The sequence below is a fragment of the Lutzomyia longipalpis genome, chromosome 1 (genome assembly GCF_024334085.1).
Source record: "Lutzomyia longipalpis isolate SR_M1_2022 chromosome 1, ASM2433408v1".
In the NCBI taxonomy this organism is placed as follows: domain Eukaryota; kingdom Metazoa; phylum Arthropoda; class Insecta; order Diptera; family Psychodidae; genus Lutzomyia; species Lutzomyia longipalpis.
In genome coordinates, this window is record NC_074707.1 from 42,802,810 (window position 1) to 42,819,675 (window position 16,866).

General features: G+C 34.1%; 2 protein-coding genes across 3 annotated transcripts in view; both read left to right on the forward strand.

Moving 5' to 3' along the window:
• The window catches only part of LOC129787458 (fork head domain-containing protein FD4-like), a 416,355-nt gene extending 409,347 nt beyond the window's left edge, over positions 1-7,008 (forward strand). Inside the window, exon 2 of the mRNA XM_055823042.1 lies at positions 6,968-7,008. The gene's annotated coding sequence lies outside the window, so the exon portion shown is untranslated. The remainder of the gene's footprint in view (positions 1-6,967) is intronic.
• Positions 1-16,866, forward strand: part of LOC129787425 (limbic system-associated membrane protein-like) — a 148,320-nt gene that overhangs the window by 9,388 nt on the left and 122,066 nt on the right. The window lies entirely within an intron of this gene.

The following is a 16,866-nucleotide window of genomic DNA, read 5'->3' on the forward strand; positions in this document are numbered from 1 at the left end:
AAAATCTTAGATAAACATTTCCTTCAAAATCCCCAAAGTCTTTATACTAGTAGTTTGCAAGTAAAAGAAAATACTTTTTTCTAGAAGAATATTTGAATTAAAGAATGAGGGAATATTTTTTAAAAAAATCATAATTTAAAGGGTATTAAATACCTGTAAAAAAATTCGGGAAATTCCTTTAAATATTTGGATAGTTTAAGTTTAAGAAATGAACAAAAAGAGACTAAAAGCGGGAACTTTTGAAAATCAAGGTTTGAAGGTTTACCACCAATGAACCACCCACCCTATCTCTAAATTTAACATTTTCCTTTTAGAACCCCAGAGCGGAGTTTATTCGAGCAGATAGAAACATTTCAGATGCACTTAATCGGATGGGAAAGGAGAGCTATTAAAAGTACAAAATTCTATTTCCTCGGTTCAGTAAAGAATTTATATTCATCAAAGAGCTAAAATTGGAAAGTGGATTCCCGCATGCTATAGCATGTTGGCTAGACGATACGAGACAGTTTGAAAATAGATACTTTACCTTGAACGCGCGACCTGTCTTGGAGCCAAAATTAATTTTCCTCAACAATTGGGAGGAAAATTGCAAGAGGCGGAATATATAAGAACTTGTGTACTTTGGGGCTCTGGCGGAACTTTCCAGCCCAACATTGTGTGTGTATGAGTATACCTTCTCACCGGGGATTTTCCCTTACTACACGGGGGTGAAGAAGAAAATTGTTGATGGTGTGAAATGCTAAAATCTCAAGTTTGACTTCTTCGCTTTAATTTCCATCATCCACCTTTGGCGCATTAATCGTGCCACACCAAACATTATTTAGCATAATTAAATTTAAAAATGTTCTCCTCGCACAACGGCGTGATTTTAATCTTCTATTAATCATTTCTCAGCGAGTTATTTATGGTGCAAACGAGAAAGATGAAAAGAGGAGAGAGAGAGATACTTTTAATATTTATGTGCCTTTAAACAATATCTTTTACTTCTCTTGGTCTTAGCCGTTACTTTGTGTGTTGGCTAAATGATGAGCACGACAAGAGTCGCACATTGGGGGGTGTTGGAGGGTGTAGAAAAATAGGAAAAGTTTCATCATCAGAATCTCTAAAACTTTTAATCACTTTCCATCGTGTCATCACTCATAAAAAATGCAACACTTTTGAATTATAGTGTGAAAGAGGCACTCTCCTTACTTTACCACCTCTCACCCACACCCCCCTCCCTTTGCCATATTGTAAGGGGCAGCATCCATGCTGGGATTGACTGGCACGGTATATCAACAGATCCCCCATCCCCGGTATGTCGGTAGAAGCGCCCCAAAGCATAAAGTCACAGAGAGGTTGATGGGGTGGAAGGACGCACATTTTTCCTCATCATCCCCCACTTTGTGTCCACTCTTGTCATTCATTGCCCGGAGCACTGTGTCACTTTCTTATGCTATATAGCTGAGTTGGGGTTGGGCGGGTTGATTCCATTGTTTCCTCCGAAGCGCGCTCCCTCATCCAAGAAATTCCCACCAAGAGGATCAGCCCATTCAGACGGGCGGCAAGATATTGCTCTTTTATACACGCACTTCATTGTTGTTTTCGACACATAAAATGAGGTGTCACATTTTCAATTTTCCGCCACTGCTGAAAATCTCTCCGACATACACTTAATTTTTCCCTCAGAGCCACCACCTCATACAGACTCTGCGCATCCCACTTCCGATATGGATATAGACATGGGGTATAGCATCCTTACACACACCTTCGCATCCTCCTCTATCCGCAGTGTCACCGATAAATTTTCATTGAGAAATATCAATCCAAGATGACACACAGGAGGGTCATAAAAAGAGGCGAAGTTGGATGGAAAATTGAGAAATAAAATTTTTATTATCAACTTCCTTTCAACTCTTCTCTCGTTAGGATATGCGGTACCACCCTGTGTTTGGCGTGGAAGAATATGATTAAGAACAGCGAGTGTCGAGTGGTTCACTGTCTCTACCCTCGAGGGGTTGGACAGAGACAAGTGCAAAGAGAAGTGTCGTTAAATTACTCCTCAAAGATTTTCCACACTGTCTCTCCCCAGAGATACTTCATGTTCCAACAAAGGAATGAACTCTCTTTGAAGAAAAACTCGCCCGAGAGAAATAAAAGCGAAGAATTATATTTTTAGCCAAAGACCTAGAAAGAATAATATAATTTTTAATTAGGATATTTTAAAAACTTTGTTAGTAAGCAAGAAAAATATTTTTCTTTTTTTTTAGTTTGTTCCTTTTAGAATAAGTTAAAAACTTTTGTTTATTCTAAATTCTAAATAATTTTAAAAAAAGAAATTGGGTTCTAAGGTACAGAAGAATTTTTTTGGGGTACCCTATACCACAATCCACACCACAAAGTTTTTTTGTATACAAGCTATAGGTAGGTACCAAATATTTTATGAGAAGGCCCCCTAAATAATTCCTAATTCATTTTTTGAATGAATTCTTTATTCTACAATTCAATATTATATATAATTTTTCCCTCCAGCACAATAATCACCTTTTAATTACATTAAACTACGCACAAGTGGTTTTTATTGAGTCACGCGTAATTTATCATCTTTTCGCCTGGTTGGAGCGGAAGTGACGACAAGTCGGTGAAGAAAAAAAATTGTGTGTGAACCTTTGGAAGGAAAAGTCGGAGACAATCAATGTCCATCTATTTCCATCATCGTCACATCTCTTTGACTGTGGGGAAGAAATTTAATGCCGCGTCTTCCCTCGATGACACTTAAGTCATCAACACCATCTTTCGCCGAGTCATTTTCACATCCGGCATCACATAAAATATTCCCGCGCGCAAGATATCGCCTTATCGCATGGCACGAAGGGTGGGTCGAAAGGGCGCGCACACGTTTTCCGCCGTCCTGGGCCCACCCGTGCGGGCGTTGGGGTGCCGCGACGAAAGAGTCATTGGTGGTGGGTGGGTGGGAAGGGTGAAAAAGACTTGTGCCAACACACCAAGCATCCGCGGGATGTCTCATGTAATTCTTACAAGGAAAAAAGGGACTAAATAGACACCGTCATTGTCTTTGTCGCAACACTTTAAATATTTATTTTTAATACAGATATTGCCGAGAGACACTCAGAGAGTTGTAAAATTCCGGAATTGTTTCAACTGGTGGTATCTTTTCCCTTTTATATATTTTTTTTGTCAACGAACTGCTTCTCATTGCCAGTAAGCAAAGATAGAATGAGGTACCGCGCGCGTTTGGTAAGGGAAAAAGGAACAACACACCGAATATTATGGTGTTCATACATATTCCGTTTGTATACAAAAGCGGATGTTTTCATCCATAACATCAAATGAAATTTTTATTGTCCCGAAGTGGAACAGCGAGCATGGGTCTTCTTCACATTTTTCCATGAGAGACTTTACCCTGTCCTCCAAAAATTTTCACGTTTCACCTCGTATACACAACTCCTTTTGGATGCTTTTCCCTCCACAGAAGCATCCTCACTCATCTGGAATACTCACTCAGCACTTTTGAGATAACCAATCACCATAAATTTTGGGTGTTTCTATTTTTGAATTTGCCGCTCATCGGGGGAGATCTCACGAAACTCAGTGAGAAATAATCATCAACAGACACTGTTAAAAATACTTCAGCTTTTTTAACTGAAAATTTCGGTCTCGATCTTCCACTGTTTTACTTTGGTCAAAAATTTGGTTTTTTTGACCAATTTTTTTGGTGGATATTTGACCATTTTTTTTCGTCGAGAGTATTTTGACTAATTTATTTGGTCGAAGATATTTAACCATTTTTTTCATCGATTTTGACCAATTCATATGGTTAAAACACTCAGGCAAAAGGCTTTAACTGAATTGTTTTGTCAATTTCGTTGAAGTTCATCGGTCGTTTTGACCAATTCAAATAGTTGAAACACTCTGGCTAGGTGATTTAACTGAATTATTTAGTCAATTTCACTGAAATAGTTCGGTCATTTCGACCATATAAAATGGTTAAAGCGGTCCTGCAATGTCACTTAACAGAATTATTCAGTCAATTTTACTAAAGCATTTCGGTCGTTTCGACGAAATAAAATGGTGGAAGAGCTTCGCAGAATGAAAAACTAATTCATTCCGTACTTCAGTCTTTTTGACCAATTAATACAGTGGAAGATCAGGACTGAATTATTTGGTCTCGGTCTTCCACTGTAGTACTTTAGTTTTATTGACCAATTAATACAGTGGAAGATCAGGACTGAATTATTTGGTCTCGGTCTTCCACTGTAGTACTTCAGTCTTTTTGACCAATTAATACAGTGGAAGATCAGGACTGAATTATTTGGTCTCGGTCTTCCACTGTAGTACTTTAGTTATATTGACCAATTAATACAGTGGAAGATCAGGACTGAATTATTTTGTCTCGGTCTTCCACTGTAGTACTTCAGTCTTTTTGACCAATTAATACAGTGGAAGATCAGGACTGAATTATTTGGTCTCGGTCTTCCACTGTAGTACTTTAGTTATATTGACCAATTAATACAGTGGAAGATCAGGACTGAATTATTTTGTCTCGGTCTTCCACTGTAGTACTTCAGTCTTTTTGACCAATTAATACAGTGGAAGATCAGGACTGAATTATTTTGTCTCGGTCTTCCACTGTAGTACTTCAGTCATTTTGACCAATTAATACAGTGGAAGATCAGGACTGAATTATTTGGTCTCGGTCTTCCACTGTAGTACTTCAGTCTTTTTGACCAATTAATACAGTGGAAGATCAGGACTGAATTATTTGGTCTCGGTCTTCCACTGTAGTACTTCAGTCTTTTTGACAAATTAATACAGTGGAAGATCAGGACTGAATTATTTGGTCTCGGTCTTCCACTGTAGTACTTTAGTTTTATTGACCAATTAATACAGTGGAAGATCAGGACTGAATTATTTGGTCTCGGTCTTCCACTGTAGTACTTCAGTCTTTTTGACCAATTAATACAGTGGAAGATCAGGACTGAATTATTTGGTCTCGGTCTTCCACTGTAGTACTTCAGTTTTATTGACAAATTAATACAGTGGAAGATCAGGACTGAATTATTTGGTCTCGGTCTTCCACTGTAGTACTTCAGTCTTTTTGACAAATTAATACAGTGGAAGATCAGGACTGAATTATTTGGTCTCGGTCTTCCACTGTAGTACTTTAGTTATATTGACCAATTAATACAGTGGAAGATCAGGACTGAATTATTTTGTCTCGGTCTTCCACTGTAGTACTTCAGTCTTTTTGACCAATTAATACAGTGGAAGATCAGGACTGAATTATTTGGTCTCGGTCTTCCACTGTAGTACTTCAGTCTTTTTGACCAATTAATACAGTGGAAGATCAGGACTGAATTATTTGGTCTCGGTCTTCCACTGTAGTACTTCAGTCTTTTTGACCAATTAATACAGTGGAAGATCAGGACTGAATTATTTGGTCTCGGTCTTCCACTGTAGTACTTCAGTCTTTTTGACAAATTAATACAGTGGAAGATCAGGACTGAATTATTTGGTCTCGGTCTTCCACTGTAGTACTTTAGTTATATTGACCAATTAATACAGTGGAAGATCAGGACTGAATTATTTGGTCTCGGTCTTCCACTGTAGTACTTCAGTCTTTTTGACCAATTAATACAGTGGAAGATATTTGACCATTTTTTTCAGTGAAGGGGTGATTTAACAAATTTCTTTGGTAAGTGATATTAAACAGTTTGATTCAGTGAAGGAATACATCTTTTGTCCAATTCAAATGATTGGTACGCTTTAACTGAATTATTTTATCAATTTTACTTAAGTTCATAGGTCGTTTCGACCAATTCATATGGTTGAAGAACTCAGGCAATACGGTTTAACTGAATTATTTGATTAATTTTACTGAAGTTCATCGGCCGTTTTGACCAATTCACATAGTTACAGCATTTTCGCAATGTCATTTAACTGAATTATTCAGTCAATTTTACTGAAGTACTTCGGCTTTTCTGATTTCCACTCTAAAATGCAAAATCTTCAGATCTAACTTAAAGGAATTTATGCAACGACATATGAAGGATGATCCTCTATCGCAGAACAATTTTAACCCATCTCATCTTGTAGGGGAACATAAAAAATAGAAGAATCGTGAGAGAAACTCCCCAATATCCACTGGGATCACATCGAAAAGTGCAGTGAAAGTACAGTCCGGGAAAACATAACCTCAATTTGGGAACAACATTTAAATGAATAGGAGGAACTCCATTGTGTTCGACCAGCCTGGCATCGGGACCTCTTGAGCTTCTTTATAACCTTCCCAACCTTTCCTGCCTACCCGGATGAAGATTTGAATGATTTTTGCTTCACTTCTGTCTTTCTGGACTTCCCGTCGTTGAGTCGCACTCCAAGAAGAAAAAAAAAACTCAACGACGGGAAGTCCGGAAAGACAGAAGTGAAGCAAAAATCATTCAAATCTTCATCCGGGTAGGCAGGAAAGGTTGGGAAGGTTATAAAGAAGCTCAAGAGGTCCCGATGCCAGGCTGGTCGAACACAATGGAGTTCCTCCTATTCATTTAAATGTTGTTCCCAAATTGAGGTTATGTTTTCCCGGACTGTACTTTCACTGCACTTTTCGATGTGATCCCAGTGGATATTGGGGAGTTTCTCTCGCGATTCTTCTATTTTTTATGTTCCCCTACAAGATGAGATGGGTTAAAATTGTTCTGCGATAGAGGATCATCCTTCATATGTCGTTGCATAAATTCCTTTGGGATGAGTCACGCAAACAGAATTTTTAATAAAAAGACAGAATTAAAAAAATTTATTTGGTCGAAATAACAAAGATCTTTGGTTAAAAGACATTAAAAGCTAAAAAAAATTATTAAAAAGGCCAAAAAAATTGTCAAAAATACCGAAATTCTTCGGTCAAAAGTCATGAAGAAACTCAAGTAACAGAATTTATTTGGTCGAAATAACAAAGATCTTTGGTTAAAAGACATTAAAAGCTGAATAAGTACTCTGCGTTGATACCACTGCCAAAAAAATTGTCAGAAATACAGAAATTCTTCGGTCAAAAGTCACGAAGAAACTCAAGTAACAGAATTTATTTGGTCGAAATAACAAAGATCTTTGGTTAAAAGACATTAAAAGCTGAATAAAATTATTAAAAGGGCAAAAAAAATTGTCAAAAATACAGAAATTCTTCGGTCAAAAGTCATGAAGTAAATCAAGTAACAGAATTTATTTGGTCGAAATAACAAAGTCATTTGGTTAAAAGACATTAAAAGCTGAAAAAAATTATTAAAAAGGCCAAAAAAATTGTCAAAAATACCGAAATTCTTCGGTCAAAAGTCATGAAGAAACTCAAGTAACAGAATTTATTTGGTCGAAATAACAAAGATCTTTGGTTAAAAGACATTAAAAGCTGAATAAAATTATTAAAAAGGCCAATAAAAATTGTCAAAAATACCGAAATTCTTCGGTCAAAAGTCATGAAGAAACTCAAGTAACAGAATTTATTTGGTCGAAATAACAAAGATCTTTGGTTAAAAGACATAAAAAGCAGAATAAAATTATTAAAATGGCCAATAAAAATTGTCAAAAATACCGAAATTCTTCGGTCAAAAGTCATGAAGAAACTCAAGTAACAGAATTTATTTGGTCGAAATAACAAAGATCTTTGGTTAAAAGACAATAAAAGCTGAATAAAATTATTTAAAAGGCCAAAAAAATTGTCAAAAATACCGAACTTCTTCGGTCAAAAGTCATGAAGAAACTCAAGTAACAGAATTTATTTGGTCGAAATAACAAAGTCATTTGGTTAAAAGACATTAAAAGCTGAATAAAATGATTAAAAAGGCCAAAAAAATTGTCAGAAATACAGAAATTCTTCGGTCAAAAGTCACGAAGAAACTCAAGTAACAGAATTTATTTAGTCGAAATAACAAAAATCTTTGGTTAAAATGGCCCTAAGCACTTGTCTGCAAAGGGCAGAATAAATTTTATTCTATTCTTTGGTTAAAAGACAATAAAAGCTGAATAAAATGATTAAAAAGGCCAAAAAAATTGTCAAAAATACCGAAATTCTTCGGTCAAAAGTCATGAAGAAACTCAAGTAACAGAATTTATTTGGTCGAAATAACAAAGATCTTTGGTTAAAAGACAATAAAAGCTGAATAAAATGATTAAAAAGGCCAAAAAAATTGTCAGAAATATAGAAATTCTTCGGTCAAAATTCATGAAGAAACTCAAGTAACAGAAGTTATTTGGTCGAAATAACAAAAGTCATTTGGTTAAAAGATAATAAAGCTGAATAAAATTATTAAAAAAGCAATTTGAAATTGTCAAAAACACAGTAATTTTCCAGTCAAAGTTAACAAGGTAACCCAAGTAACTGAAGTTATTTGGTTAAAATAACAAAAGCTGTTTGGTTAAAAGATAAAAAAGCCGAATCAAATAGTCAAAAAAGAAAATATAATCGATTAGAAAAGGAAAAGTTTTTCATTTATATAATATTATAACAGAATTAATTAATTCACATAAAAGAAAATGTTCAGCGATGGAACGACATGTCAAAACTTGTTTGATTTGTAGAAAAACGAATATATATATAATATATTTGCACCACTCACCCATTCGGATTTAACCAATCATTTCAGTCAACGTACTCACAAAGGAAAACAAAATGGCTTCATTTTTTCACTCACAACGCAGTACTTCAATTTTAGAGCTAAAACTTACTAATTTTATTACAATAGCACTTGAAAACTCTTGAAGAATCACTCATGAAGGATTTTCATTACTTTTACACTATTTTTTCACAGTTTTTCACTCCATAATTACAAAGAAATCAGGAAGAAAACAGAAAGCTGTCAAAAACTTCCGTCAATTTGCTTTAACTGAATGCTTCGGTTGAGGAATGGAATTTTCCAGAACACACCAAAGTATTTGACCTTTTCACTTCAGCTAATAACTTATTAACCAATGACAGAATCATTTCTGTCCTTTCTGTCATTTTGTTAAAAGTTTGATATTCTAAATACTAAAGTTGATTAGTAAATATAGCAAAATTAGGCAGTCAAAATAATAAAAGCTCATTTGCCAAAATAACAAAAGACAAAAGGTACTTGGGATACTTTATTAACTTTGACAGAATAACTTGTGTTTGTGACAATTTTCAATTGCTTTTTTAATCATTTTATTCAGCTTTTATTGTCTTTTAACCAAATGACTTTGTTACTTCGACCAAATAACTTCTGTTACTTGAGTTTCTTCATGAATTTTGACCGAAGATTTTCCGTATTTTTGACAATTTTTATTGGCCTTTTTAATAATTTTATTCAGCTTTTATTGTCTTTTAACCAAATGACTTTGTTATTTCGACCAAATAACTTCTGTTACTTGAGTTTCTTCATGAATTTTGACCGAAGATTTTCCGTATTTTTGACAATTTTTATTGGCCTTTTTAATAATTTTATTCAGCTTTTATTGTCTTTTAACCAAATGACTTTGTTACTTCGACCAAATAACTTCTGTTACTTGAGTTTCTTCATGAATTTTGACCGAAGAATTTCGGTATTTTTGACAATTTTTATTGGCCTTTTTAATAATTTTGTTCAGCTTTTAATGTCTTTTAACCAAATGACTTTGTTACTTCGACCAAATAACTTCTGTTACTTGAGTTTCTTCATGAATTTTGACCGAAAAATTTCGGTATTTCTGACAATTTTTATTGGCCTTTTTAATAATTTTGTTCAGCTTTTAATGTCTTTTAACCAAATGACTTTGTTACTTCGACCAAATAACTTCTGTTACTTGAGTTTCTTCATGAATTTTGACCGAAGATTTTCCGTATTTTTGACAATTTTTATTGGCCTTTTTAATAATTTTATTCAGCTTTTATTGTCTTTTAACCAAATGACTTTGTTACTTCGACCAAATAACTTCTGTTACTTGAGTTTCTTCATGAATTTTGACCGAAGATTTTCCGTATTTTTGGCAATTTTTATTGGCCTTTTTAATAATTTTATTCAGCTTTTATTGTCTTTTAACCAAATGACTTTGTTACTTCGACCAAATAACTTCTGTTACTTGAGTTTCTTCATGACTTTTGACCGAAGAATTTCGGTATTTCTGACAATTTTTATTGGCCTTTTTAATCATTTTATTCAGCTTTATTATTTTTTTTTTAAATAATTTTTGTTATTTTAACAAATTAACTCCTGTGTTTTTTAAATATTTTAATATGCATTATTAATGTGTCACTAAATAATTTGTGACATTTTAGGATATTTTAAACAGTTCAGTTGGTTGACAAACTTTCACTCACTGAATAATTTTTTCTCTTATGACTAATAAAATTAGCTTTTTTCATGAAACTGAATACCCAACAAACCATTGATAGTTGCCTAAACGTTGCGCGGAGTTACATTTACTACAATGCAACCATGCCTAACGGTATATATCTGCGTTGCCTCGAAGTAGATGGTCAATAGATATCTGCGTTGCCGCAACTAGTAATCTCAACGTTGCAAAACTCTGAAATATCCTTTCCCGTATACCGTCTCGCAACTAAAATTTTTTGAAACAAAAATGTTTCAAAAAATATTTCAAAACATTCCGCTGTCATAAATGGAGGGGAAATATGGTGCACGCCCATAATAATCATATGGCGTCCATATTCCCATCATAATAAATGACAAACTCTAATGGATAATTTATATTATTTAATAATAGAGTTTTTAGATTTTTTCCAAATGAAAAAAAATATGCCATGCGGTTCTACCGTCATGAAATCGCCTCAAAGGAACTTAAATGATGCTCCCATCTCAATTTTCTTAATTTTTTTTACCGAAAATTATGATTTTTTAGGGGTCAAAAATTTAATTTTTTAATTAATTATTTAAACTCAAGTAATGCACCCAACTATCCCTAAGAAAGCCTTCCCAGGTCATTTTGGGCCCCCAATTGCTCGGAATAATGAAATAAAAATTAACTTTTTTATGCCGTCGGCCATGTTAGACATTTTTTGCAACTCTGAGGCAACGATGCAGCAACCTTTGCAACAACGTTGTAAAATGATTCGGTAGCAACCCACCAGGGCGGCGCTAGTTTTGCTGTTTGTAAACATAAATGAAAGAGACAGACTTATTTTTTTCTATTCCGCTCTCTGTCTGTTTTGGGTTATTTCTCGCGATAGACGCGCCCCTTGCGGTGAAAGGCGCAACATAGGCACAAAATGCGCTTGGGTTGCGCCGGCATACCCTGATGCAACGTTTAGGCAACTAAATAAATTATATTTAATAAAATTAACAATTTTTGATAAATTATCAATAAAAAATAATTATTTTAGGTATATAAGTAATGCATAAAACTCATTTAGAGTCCAAAAAACTTCAATTTCAAGGAAAATTTGTTCTTTTTCGAAATTTTATTGCAACTAGTGCAACGTTGATATATACTTTTCTGCAACTATTTTTAAAGTGATTTTTTCAAAGTTAATTATTTTGCTTAAAATTGAGATTTTAGTGTGTTTTTAGGTAAATTATTCTTTGAGAAGTTGTAGAAAAGACTTTAGAATGCAAAAACACTTAAATTTTTCAAGTTATTGAAATAATAAAGAAAATCTTGCAACTTTGGCAACATCGCGATAAAGTATACTGCATCGTTTTCCATGCAACCATATTCGCAACTTTAGCAACTAAGAAGTAAACTTTCTTGCAACGTTGCTTCAGAGTTTTCAAAGTTAAAGTTGCAAGGTGTTTGCTGGGTAGCTTCTGTTATTGTAACTGATTAACTTCTGCTAAATTATCTGTTCCAATTTGCCTATAATATTAATTAACTGATTAACTTCAGCTTTTTTAAAAAATTTGAATTGGTTATTTTTCATTAAACCGAATAACTTCTGCTAAATTGGCTGTTTCAGTTAGGTACAGTATTCGATAACCAAATAGCTTCAGCCTTTTTAAAAATTTGAATTGGTTATTTTTCAGAAAACCGAATAACTTCTGCTATTGTAACTGATTAACTTCAGCTAAATTAGCTGTTTCAGTTTGGTACAGTATTCGATAACCAAATAGCTTCAGCCTTTTTAAAAATTTGAATTGGTTATTTTTCAGAAAACCGAATAACTTCTGCTATTGTAACTGATTAACTTCTGCTAAATTAGCTGTTTCAGTTTGGTACAGTATTCGATAACCAAATAGCTTCAGCCTTTTTAAAAATTTGAATTGGTTATTTTTCAGAAAACCGAAATACTTCTGCTATTGTAACTGATTAACTTCTGCTAAATTGGCTGTTTCAGTTTGGAACAGTATTCGATAACCAAATAGCTTCAGCCTTTTTAAAAATTTGAATTGGTTATTTTTCATGAAACCGAATAACTTCTGCTATTGTAACTGATTAACTTCTGCTAAATTGGCTGTTTCAGTTTGGTACAGTATTCGATAACCAAATAGCTTCAGCCTTTTTAAAAATTTGAATTGGTTATTTTTCATGAAACCGAATAACTTCTGCTAAATTGGCTGTTTCAGTTTGGTACAGTATTTGATAACCAAATAGCTTCAACCTTTTTAAAAATTTGAATTGGTTATTTTTCATGAAACCGAATAACTTCTGCTATTGTAACTGATTAACTTCTGCTAAATTGGCTGTTTCAGTTTGGTACAGTATTCGATAACCAAATAGTTTCAGCCTTTTTAAAAATTTGAATTGGTTATTTTTCATGAAACCGAATAACTTCTGCTATTGTAACTGATTAACTTCTGCTAAATTAGCTGTTCCATTTTGCCTATAATATTAATTCACTGGTTAACTTCCGCTTTTTTGACGATTTAAATTAGCATTTTTTCCTGACACAAAATAACTTCTGTTATTGTAACTAATTAACTTTTGCTAAATTAGCTGTTTCAATTTGTTTATAGCATTAATTCACTGAATAACTTCAACTTTTTTGACGATTTAGATTCGCATTTTTTCCTGACACTAAATAACTTCTGTTATTGTAACTAATTAACTTTTGCTAAATTAGCTGTTCCAAATTGCCTATAATATTAATTCACTGAATAACTTCAACTTTCTTGACTATTTCATTCTGTTATTTTAACCAAATAACTTCTGTTCTTTTGACTTTCGCTGTTTTTTGACCGAATGACTTCATTCATTTTGAATAAATGGTTCAGTCATTTTGACCATTTACATTGATGTTTTTTTCTTTCATTGTTCACTTCAGTCAATTTATCCTAATGAATCGGTTATAAAAACTGAAATAATTTGGCTAAAATGCCATATGACAGATTGATTTGGTCAATTAGACCAATTTTTTTTGAAGAGTGAGAGTTGCAAGGGAAACATTTATATTCCACCTCAGATGATGATGCTGCTACTATTCCAACAACATGCCAAATGCCCACAGAGCTCTTCAGGGATATTGCCCAAAAGTGCATATCACTTTCAGCAGCTCAAATCACCCTCTCAATTGCGTTGAAATCCGCAAATTGAATTGCTATGGAAATGTGCCCCCAAAAACTGTTGAAATTCTATGGTATTCCAGGTATTTCTCAATGGTACCTATCCATCATCATCACACCCAAAGGCCAATCTATGATAATTATGGAATACTTTTATTGTTAAAATGAGTCTGTATTTTTGCAAGTAGTTTTATTAATATTCTATTAAAAAATTGGGGAATCGTTAAAGCCAGATAAATCGTAGAAAATAATGACGATATTAGGCCTAATTCAGCGACCAAGAAACCCTTGAAAATCGTTTAAAATCTTGAAATTTCAGTACAAAATTCAAAGATTTTAAGGGTTTCTTGGTCCCTGAATTAGGCCCATTACTTGTTGAAAAAGTATTAAAATCCTTTAAGAAACCATTTATTTGAAAATATGTGCGATATATTTTCAAAAAATTGTAAAAATAGCATGGCGCTAAATAATATGGAAGAGATTCTACACAGAAAATAAAAGTTCGTAGCATTGTTCGTCAAATTTCGTGAAAGGTTTGTAACTCCAATGCTTTTACATGGGAAAATTCACCTCCATGTTCGTAAAATGGGGTCTCACTCCCAGGGAGGTTGACCACATTTTACGAACCTGGAGGTGAATTTTCCCATGTAAAAAGCATTGGAGTTACGAACCTTTCACGAAATTTGACGAACAATGCTACGAACTTTTATTTTCTGTGTATATATAGATGAAACTAAAAATAGTCTTCTCTCACCCCCTTCTTCCACTTACCAACTATGTATGGAATTTTATATATAATTTTGTAACAATTAATCAATTTACTTTAAGGAAAATTGATAACAGACCAGGCTAATAAATATAATTTGTAAGTCTTCCAAACATTTTCCTTCAATTTTCAATAAATTATAACATATTCAATTGATTTTCTCAAGGAAAATTTATCAAAATTGAAGGAAAATCAATTTCTAAATTTTCTTTATCTCTATTTTATGCTATTTTGTGATAAGAAAATAATAATTAAGCAGTAAATTATGTAGTAAAAAAAACATACCTTACAAAGAGCACGCTTCATCCATTTTGTAACTCTGAAGAGATCTTGTATAAATACCGCACAAATCCTCTTAATCACTCCATGTGTATCTTGTGGAATGCCAACTCGGTTTTTCACACACACACGCGCTCCTAACCCTGGCGCAAAGCAAGAAATGTGACCGAGAATCCATAACATGGAAGTGGCTGATGATGAGATAATCATCGATAGGGATGGGAAAACGTATGCGATATTTCATGCTGATGGGGACACTAATAGCTCACAGCCTGAGAATCAACACAATTCAACGATATGCTCTAACGGAACTATTTTAGAGCTATGTATAATATGAAATCGATTTCGATACAACAATTTTGTTATTTTCCACTGTCTAATTGGATTGGGGTGGTGGCTGTGAAAGCTCTGTGTCTCATCAACTATTTTCAGCCCGTATCTCATCTCTCGCAACCCCTCTTTCTCTATCCCTTTGCCGCACGTTTGAATTTTCAGGTGGGCAAAAGCAGACAAAAGTTTGAGCAGGGAGAGAGAGCTTTTGTGTGTGAGTGTTAATTATATACTCTCCAGTGGGTGCTTTCGCGCGCGCGGGAACATTGCCGAAAATAGATTTTCCCCATGGCTTTTATTGTTTTCACGGGTAAAAAGGGGGCACAGGTGAAAATTCCCAACTATTCTCGGATAAATTCCTTGTCGTGTATAGCACACAGGAAGAGATCTCCTATTTATCGGATGTGGCACCCAATGGGTTGGAAATTTCACTCCGATTGAAAATTTGGCTTTTGTGCCAAATGGAAATTCTCACGTTTCTGACACGACAAACTGCAACATTTACGGCATGCACGTGGGAGCATATTTCTCACTTTGAGGAACATTCACGTATATACTTATTTACCATCATACCATCATGTCATCTTTATGGAAATTTCTCACTTAACTAAATAGCACAATCTTTCGTTGTTCCATTTATGAGAGATGAATTTGCAATTAATTAAATTTTATTCTCCATGTAAAATGCAGCATTTTATATTAGAATTTATCGATTTCCCACATTCTTCGAACTTTAGTGTTGTGGAGGTGAAAAATTATGTTGGTTTTGTATTTTAAACATTCTACATATTTTTCATAGTTTAAAGGAAAACTTTAAATAGAAAATTTAGGATCATTGAAGCGATCCTGTGCAATGTAACAAAATGTTCCATGCCCAGAAATGCAGGATAAATGTTGAAAATCTAATTAAAACTAATTGAATCTTACATTTTGGTTTTCAGCCTGGTTTTCCTAGTTTATCCGATCGAGTTGTGGGGAATTTAAGCTATGCGTTGGGGGGTGTTTTATAAAATAGCATGGAACGAAAATGAATGAAATTGGATTTGTAAGTGTGAATTTTGTTGAAAATTAGTGTGTGTGGAAATTAACCGTGCTATAGCATAATTAGTTTGAATTTTGCCACCATCTAATGATGATTAATATAAATTTCTCAAATTACTACCAAAGGGATCAATTAACAAAGTGACCTATTTGATATTTGACAAAAAGCAAATCAGGTTTTTGTTACTAAATATGCTATAATTTGCGTATAAAAGAGGAAAACTTTTCTCCTCAAATTAGCTTTTAAATAAAATTATGTTATTTCATTAATAAAATAGTGCTGCAAAGTAGAGCTTTTTTTATGGTTCTAATAGAATAGAAACGAATTTTGTGGATGAAGTAAGATTTATTTTTTTATAAGAAGTGAGCAAAAATATTTTCTAAAATAGAGGATTCGACAGAGTTTACCAAGGGGTGTTTATCTGAATGAAAATCTTCGGATCTTCGGATTATTCGCCAAATATTCGGATGATTCGCCAAGATTCGGATTATTCACCAAGATTCGGTTGATTCGCCAATATTCGGTTGATTCGCTAAGATTCGGTAGATTCGCCTATATTAGCTGTGATTCTTTCTTCAAAGAAGCACAGCTTCTGTGTACACTCTAAAATGCAAAGTCGTCAGATCGGGCTCAAACTTGGGATGAGCACGAATTATGGTCCCGTCCGTCCGTCCGGAACCTTTTGCTAAATTACAAGAGAACGGTAATAGATAGAGACTTGCGGTCAACGGCAAAGTTCATATATCGGGTGGAAGACATCCGATTATGAGGTTAAATCCAACCCCCCACCCCCGCGTCCGCCATTTTGAATAACTGTCAAATTTTGTTTTCGCTATATCTCAGCCCCTGTAATAGCTAAAAATCTGAAATTTTTATATGTTGTAGGGGCCATCAAGACCTTTCAAACGATACCTCATTTTCGAAAATCGGCCAAGCCGTTTAGCCAATATGGCCGTCACAATTTTTCATCGAAAATCGACCATAACTCGAGAACGGCTTGGCCGATTTTG